The sequence below is a fragment of the Oreochromis aureus genome, linkage group 3, assembly GCF_013358895.1.
Source record: "Oreochromis aureus strain Israel breed Guangdong linkage group 3, ZZ_aureus, whole genome shotgun sequence".
NCBI lineage: Eukaryota > Metazoa > Chordata > Actinopteri > Cichliformes > Cichlidae > Oreochromis > Oreochromis aureus.
The window spans coordinates 123617618-123626003 of NC_052944.1; positions in this window are offsets into that span (position 1 = coordinate 123617618).

Genomic DNA, 8386 nt, shown 5'->3' on the forward strand with positions numbered 1-8386 from the left:
GCTTGTCACAGTATTGACTTGTATTATAATCCCTCTATGCATTTTGATGTGTTTAAGGCATGATCAAGCAAACAAACGACAGAATGCGTTTTCTGAAACCTTAACTTTCTTACCTGTTACGGTAGCTCTGCTCATTTCTGAGCGTCTTTCTTATTTTCCTCTTTACTTCTCTTAACCTTTAACTTATGTCTTAGCAATCGATTCTGCCATCATGCATTACCGCTTCGTGCTAGTTATGTTGACTTTTCTCTTCACTTTTTTCACCCGCGCATGGCTACTTTGTTTACGTTAGGGATCAGCTGTTAGCGCTGCGCTACCGGCAGACAGACCCTACGTCCCCAGTGAGGGAATAAACGGGGGTGATGTATCCCGAGAAGGACACCTCACACACAATCTCTCTTTCCTGTAATCACTGTAAATGTGAGATCGCTCCCTGATATGATTGAGGAGCTAATGACGCTAACCCGGTCACAGTGGCAGTATCCTGGCAGTGGCAGTATCCCGGCACTGCCCGGTACTCCCTCTGTGAGTACCGGGCAGTGCCACAGGGCCTGTGACTCTCTGCTGACCACAGAGAGTCACAGGCTGCCTCCAAACGCAATCTCCGAGATCTCTTCTTCTGATATCATGGGACTTTATGTCTCGATGGACTCCACACTGCCCACCTTCACCCAGTATGTGACCTGCCCCACCGTAGGCAATAAAACATTGTGCTTAATGTATGCCAATGAAAAAGTGGCATACAGTTCATCACCTCCCTGCCCAGGGAAGATGTGATCGTAACCTCCTGCGCCTTGTCCCTGTGTGCAGCACTTAGTGTGCATGGAGCCACTAATCACCCACGCAGTGCACAGATGGTCCGCGGAGGGCATATAAATAAATAATAAAAGCAAATAAATGACAGTATGCTTTTTCTGAAACAAACGGAGACCTTAACTTTTATCAAAATACCATTTTACTCAGTTTAAAGTAATACCACTGTATAATAGACCTCAAATTTAATAATGTTAACAGTATCTCAGGAATATTTTTGCCCCATCAAAATGCATTAAAAATAGATATGCAGTTTTGAATCATACCTGTATGTACGTTTTCTGAAAAGTGATCTAAATAAATAATCTCAAGAACATGAGATAATTGTTTCCCATGTAAACTGAAATTCAGAAATTGTTGCACAATTTGTTAATGGAGGTTTTTTTTGCAGATTGATCAACCTTTGCCCATATTTCCCCCAGAGCAACTCTGCTTCTCTAAGATGCTTTTAATATCTAATCATGTAACTGACCTGTTACTTTTAAAATATCCCTGCAGCTGTTTCTTTTTAGTACCACTTTTTCCAGCCTTCTCTTGCCCCATCCCAACTGTTTTGAAAGATATTGCTGCCATCAAAAAAAAAAATGGACTCATTTTTAATGACATAGTCTCGGTGTAAACATTTGACATGTTTTCTATGTTCTACTGTGAACAAACTTTGCCTTTGACATTTGCAAATCACTGCTTGCTCTTTTTTTATTCACATTTTACACTGGAATCCAGTATTTTCAGAACTATGTTTGTACAAAGCATAAGCTGTACAAAGCAAAACATAATGTGCTCGCTGTAAACTGTCACAACATCAAACACACGCTAAACCACTTTATATCTACTACACTATACTGAGCCACTTCAAGACCTAGTATACAGTTTTTTATTTTTTAATTATTTACTGTCACTACTTTATAGTTGTATTTATCAATATCAACAGCTGTAACTTTTAGATTAATCAAGTTGACTTTATCGAGATTCAGATTCAGTTGTATACTTTCCATTTCACAACTTCCATCTTATACACTTTTAAAGTCACTCAACATTTTTTATTGTCAGTGTCACACAGCTCATTCTTGTATCTCCACTACTCAATGGTACATAGTAAACACGTATTATGACTTTTCACATTATATGTATCCAGTCACCTAGATATTTTGAAGTCTTTCCACTTGCTGCTATTATGTTTCAGTCATTAATTGCACTGTCTCAGTGATATGTCAAGTCCAGAAAGTATATTAAGCCAGAGATGAGTTCAATACCATGACTCCCTCTGGTGCCAGTTAGTGGATTAAATAGCTCTACCACTTGTTCCATCATCGGTCCGTCCGGAGTAAATTCAATGTCTGGCACAGTAATCCTCTCAGGCCAGTCGACTAGCAGTCCCAGCTCATCTGTACCATGAGTACCAGCACCACCAGAATCTGCACTTAATCCCTGAGCAGCAGTGAGCTCAATCTCAGTGGCTGTCACACTACCATCAGCTGTCCCACCAATAGTCCCAGCAGCAGCAGCAGCTGCTCTAGTCTGAAAGATGTCCTGCATGGCAGTTGAGGCTTGGCCCTGTTGCTGGAGGCTGCCTCGGACAAAAGTCTCTAATGGGCTCAAGTGTCTCTCTGTCCGCAAGCCATGATTGTTCCGCTGTTGAGTGAAGTCTTTCAAATCTCTGTTGATCCTTGGGAGATAGATGTAATGGAGAGCCCATAGGTGTATTTCATTGTCAATGTCAATGATGCCTTCCCCCTCCAGGTGGTGAAATAAATCACAGTAGACATTGGTCATTCCTCGCCACAGATCACCTCAGAGCCTCTCAATTCTCTGATTATGGGTACTCCTTCCTCGTAGGGCACTTCCACGATCAAATCCTCTGAAAATGTTCATCATCAGGCAGACAGCATTGTTTTCCCCACCTCTGTCTCTCTGGAACCTCGAGGGTACACCTTAGGATACCACGGCTCTGATGAAACTTGATAAAACGGTACTGCTAAGGTTGTTGTTTGAGGCATGAAGGAAGACCACAAGACGACTGTATCCATCAATAGCCCCATGAATGACTATCCTCCACCTAAAACCGTGGTCCATGAGAAGTAAAATATTATTTCTGCTTTGTTATTGAAACAATGGAAAATACACTCTTAATTGATTTACATGGGACTATTACATGTCAAGTTTGAATTTTTCTCTGTATGTTGCTTGCGCTGTCTGTGTTCTCTCATCTTCCCCTTTAAACATAACCAGTTGTGTTAGAGGACTGCCCACCCCAGGGCCTGGCCCTATTGGACATGCCTTACTGTTCAACAATTATATTTTTATGTAATGCTGAATTTCACTTTGATCAAAATAGGTGTTCAACAAATCAGTGTGGTTGGTTACCGTATCAGCTTGTGATTTCCATCAATGTGCCACAATGAGTTTGGACCTGCAACCTGATATGTTCTTCGTTCTGGTCTCCGCAAAACTGCTCTAAGGGCAGCTGCTCCAGGATTCATCTGTAACATGCTTGCTCGAACCCTCCTTCACTGTACACATAGTCCACGTACTCGCAGGGAGGCTCTGACAGCCTCAGGACCAGTTTGTTCATTGCCAGCAACAATGTCCTGCACATGTTCATCCAAGGCACTGTCAGTCAGTTCCGCATACATTGATGCACGGGTGAAATGATACTGTCTGAAATCAGACAAAAAAACATGAGTAATTTATCACTACCATAACAACACACTTCATTACTTGACTAGTGGTGCACATTCAAATAAACTTATTTTTACAAATTCACAATACCATTTAATTTGAATAAACAGTGAGTGTGTGTCACAAAGAACTGAAAGTCACACTGGTTTCAAAAGTCACTGACCGCAGACGTCTTCGAATTGTATGAAGTGAAACATTCAAAATATCAGCCATCTGAGGTGCAGTGAATCCACAAGACTTCAGGAATGAAAGCTGTTCCCAAGTGATACGGTACAGGGACCTTCCTCTACCTCTGTTGAAAACCACTGGTGCCTGGTATCCAAAACAGCCTGAAAATATATAAGCGTTTGGTGTATTTGGAAAATAGGTTAATACAGAGTCATAATTTATTTCACACTTTTGATAATATAATATAATATAAGATAAGATAAGATAACCTTTATTAGTCCCACATGTGGGAAATTTGTTTTGTCACAGCAGGAAGTGGACTTTGCAAGAGTTATGGAGTGAAAATTAGAATAAAATACAATAAGAAGTCTACCACCAGCTCCTTGGTTTTACTGGCATTGATCTGGAGGTAGTTCAGCTGGCACCAGTCCACAAAGTCCTGAGTCAGTCCTCTGTACTCCTTGTCGTCCCCATCAGTGATGAGGCCGACTATTGCAGAGTCATCAGAGAACTTCTGCAGGAAGCACTGGGTGGAGTTGTGGGAGAAGTCTGCAGTGTAGATGGTGAAGAGGAACGGAGCCAGAACCGTTCCCTGTGGGGCCCCCGTACTGCAGACGACCCTGTCCGACACACAGCCCTGAGTCCTCACATACTGTGGTTGGTCGGTGAGGTAGTCCAAAATCCAGGTAGTGAGGTGATGGTCCACTCCAGAGTTCGCCAGCTTGTCCTTCAGAACCGAGGGAAGAATAGTGTTGAAGGCACTGGAGAAATCAAAGAACATGATTCACACAGTGCTCCCCGTGGTCTCCAGGTGAGCGAGGGAACGATGTAGGAGGTGAATGACGGCATCAATGCCAGGCTGGTAGGCAAACTGAAGTGGGTCCAGTGATGAGCTCACAAGGCGCCGAAGCTGGGCCAGGACCAGCCAGTCCAGGGTCTTCATCAGGTGGGAGATCAGAGCCACCGGCCTGTAGCTGTTGAGGTCCTTGGGGCGTGAAGTCTTTGGCACTGGAACAACATAGGAGGTTTTCCAGAGCTGTGGGACTCTTCCCAGCCTCAGGCTCAGGTTGAAGAGGTGCTCCATCACACCACACAGTTGGTCCGCGCAGGACCTGACGACCCTCGAGCTGATGCCATCTGGACCTGCTGCCTTCTTGGCTTTAATCCTTCTCAGTTCCCTCCTAACCTGGATGGTTGAGAGAGAAAGGCTGGAGCCTTGTGTTGAGTGTGTATTGGATGCTGTTGTTGGGGGTGGGGAGGAGTGAGCAGGGTGAACAGGGAATCAACACAATGAGTCACGATGAGTCAAGGAATCAACACAATATGTGCTTATCTTGTTGGCCATGCTGAGTAGACAGTTCGACCTCCTGAATCAATTCAGCCGCAGTAACATTGATCAGTCTTCCTCTTGCCCACCGAAGGCTTCTCTGCATTGTCTCCAACCTCAAAGATATCAAAAAATTACTTCTTAATTCATGTTATATTTTCAGGCCATATTCCCCTTAAACATTTTATGCAAGTTTAAATGTTAAATGTTTTCGATCTTGCTTTGATCATACCTCCTTAACGCTAACTGTAGCACATCTGGCCCAACATCGTCCATCAGCAGCTGCCGTGTACAGTCATTAAGAATGTTCTTGCACCTTGAGATGAAAATCCTCCAGGCCATACTTTGTAATGGACTGGTTGAGTCACAACTATTTTTCCACAGTGCCTGCTCTACTTCACTGTAAAATGTAATATTGTGTTTAATTAAAAATATTAAATAGGCTGAACTAAATTTTTATCAACTTGTTATTAGAACTCAATTTAAATAAGTTAGCAGTACTTTTTATGAAAAAACGCTGATAAACTCCATTTATTTGAGTTGTCTTAACTTAGAAAAACTAAGTAAGCTGGAAGTTTTGCTTCTCAGTGCGGAAGGATGAAAGATGTGTTTTGAAAATGCCACGTGACTACCGTCCTCCTCCCTCGCGGATCAGTCCGCATGTTCACGGTGTGTTTTTTATGGAAAATGTTGAGCAAACCTGTAGAAGTGTCAGCTCAAGATATTACTGTTGTCATTGCTGTGATACATTGACTTGGTGAGTAAATGTTTACTCTTATTCAAACTGGTTTGTGGCTTCTCTTAGTTTAGCACCAGGTTTAAAATCTTGCTAGCTAGTTAATGTTAGCCTAGCGTTGCTGCTCCCGCTGGGCTCATGTTACTTAAAAATTAACACCACAGCCTTAAAAACCTTACATAAAACTATGTCGGTGAAATTTTCTGTTGATCGTTTGAATAAATAAGTGAGATAAGAGCCCAGACAAAATTCTTTGGGAGGTGCAGCCGTTAGGGGTGGGGTAGGTGTGGGGGGGTGGATAACAGAGCTCTCCCAAAACGTGGAAGCACTTTTGCAAATATGTGATATTTTGATAAATTAAGTAGATATTTGAGCATTACACAGCTACATTCTCGCCTGAAAATATCTTAAAGGTTATTTTGTGACCCAGAAAGGGTAGTCTGGGGAAAAGGAGGATCGCATTTGTCGGCCGCGGTTGTCGGAGCCTGTGCGTACTTAAGCGCGGCAATGGCGGAGGAGCGCCGCTGAAAAATGTATTACTTTTTCTGGGTCACAAAATAAACTTTTAAGATATTTTCAGGCAAGAATGTAGCTGTGTAAATTTCAAATATCTGCTCGATTTATCAAGACATCACATATTTGCAAAAATGCTCCAACGTTTTCGGAGACGTCTATTTTTTTCATGCTTTGTGGCAGCTTTAGAACATCTGTGGCATCTATTAATGTCAAATCTAGCCTTTATTTAACAACATAGGTAAACTCTATGTTACAATTGTTAGATTTGTATTGTGATTGTCATTTATGCTTAGAAATATTTACTCATATATGCTTAGAAGTATATAATCATTTGTAGATTGAAAGAATGTCTCATCCCAGGAGGTCTGTAACAACTCTGTGTAGCATGAAGAGGGGAGTGCATTCACTCCTCTCCAGAGTGTTCTGGCATAGATCACACACCTCCTAGGAGAGGTCGTATCTTCTCTTGCTGATATATGGTATAGCAAACATACGTATATCTGTTTGAGTCTAAGAGCCTTTTGTTCAGATGTACTGTTAGACTCCTGGCACCAGCTTTGGGGAGTCTTCATGGGGTCATATCTCGACCCCACACACACACACACACACACACACACACGGTATACGTCATATGTTAATGAACCTATGCATATTCATGTAACCACAATAAAAGAGCAGTGTTACGGGGGAACGGACGAGAGCAACTGAGGTCAAGCGAAGGAACGGCGCCTGTCCAGTTCTCTCCCGTGCACGTGAAACATAAAGAATGTTGCCTACTGCCGTGTCTTGCTTGCTGTGTAATAACATTGCCTTCAACGTTCCAGCGGATAGGTTCAAGCTACAAACCTATCATTAATTGGTCCTTCGACGCCGGATCCCTGGAGTCGGCATTCACCGAGGAGAGAACCCTGACGTCAGCGAAACGTGAGAATTTGTCACCGGGCCGGTGGATTGGCTGTCTGTTTTCTCTCTTCGATGAATGACGATCGGCGGGATCCGAGGCTGATATTACACGCTAAGCAACACCAAGTAAGTTCAAAGAGAACGACTAAGAGATTACTGTAGCTGCGCGGGTTCACGCGAGCACGGTCGCGCGGCTTGCACGCGGACCTTAGCCGTGCGGTTTCACGCAGGCTTATAAAAAAGAGAGCGACGGCTCCTTAATTGTACGGCCGCGCGGTTTCACGCGGGCCTATGCCGTGCGGTTTCACGCAGGCAGGTGCAGCTCAGTGACTGCGCGGGTACACGCGAGTCCAGGAGCTCAACGGCCGTGCGGGTTCACGCAGGCTGGGGAAAGTTATAGGCCTATTTTGTGTTGTTGTTGTTGTGTTGAGTGTGTTTGTGTTAATGACTGCGGAGCAGGCGTGGTCTGGGACACGGTTGTTGTTGTTATCATTGGTTCCTAAGCAACCAAGAGTGTGTCCGAGCGTGACAGACATTTATGCTGGACTTCACTCCTGGGAGCGCACAGTATTTAAAAAAAAGAAAAAAGTGACGGCTCCTTAGCTGCGCGGGTTCACGCGAGCACGGTCGCGCGGGTTTCACGCGGACCTGAGCCGTGCGGTTAATCGCAGGCTTATAAATGGAAGAGATTAAGTTTTCAGAAAACACAGCAGCCTTGAAGGGCGTGTGGAGAAGGCCAGCCCACATCAGCAGCAGTTAAGCTATGCTGTGGTGAATGGCTTTCCCCCACCCCCTTGCTGACACAAAATGTTTAGATGATTCTTTAGATTGCCCTGATCAACAACGGCCTGTGCTCCAGACCATTACTTTAACCAGTTGTTAACAGTAATCTGCATTAAGCTTAAGGTTGCTCAAATTCAGTACAATGACATATGAGATGAAGTAAAATAGGCAAATATTCTAACTAATGAAGTGCATAGAGGCACTTAACCTGTTTGTAAGACTGTCGTCTTATTATGAGCCATTGTTGAGATATAGAGCACACCTGTGAAAACAACTATTATGCTGAACCCTGTATGAAGCAGCTGAAAACTACATGATGGAGAAGCTGAAAATGTAAGTCTTTGCCGCTGTGGGCAAAGCACCCAACCACTGTGTGAGGTTGCGTTGCGGTCTCTTCTGAGCTGATGAGCAAGCTACACATTATCAGATCGGGAGCTGGCTGAGAACTCATCAAAGAGAGG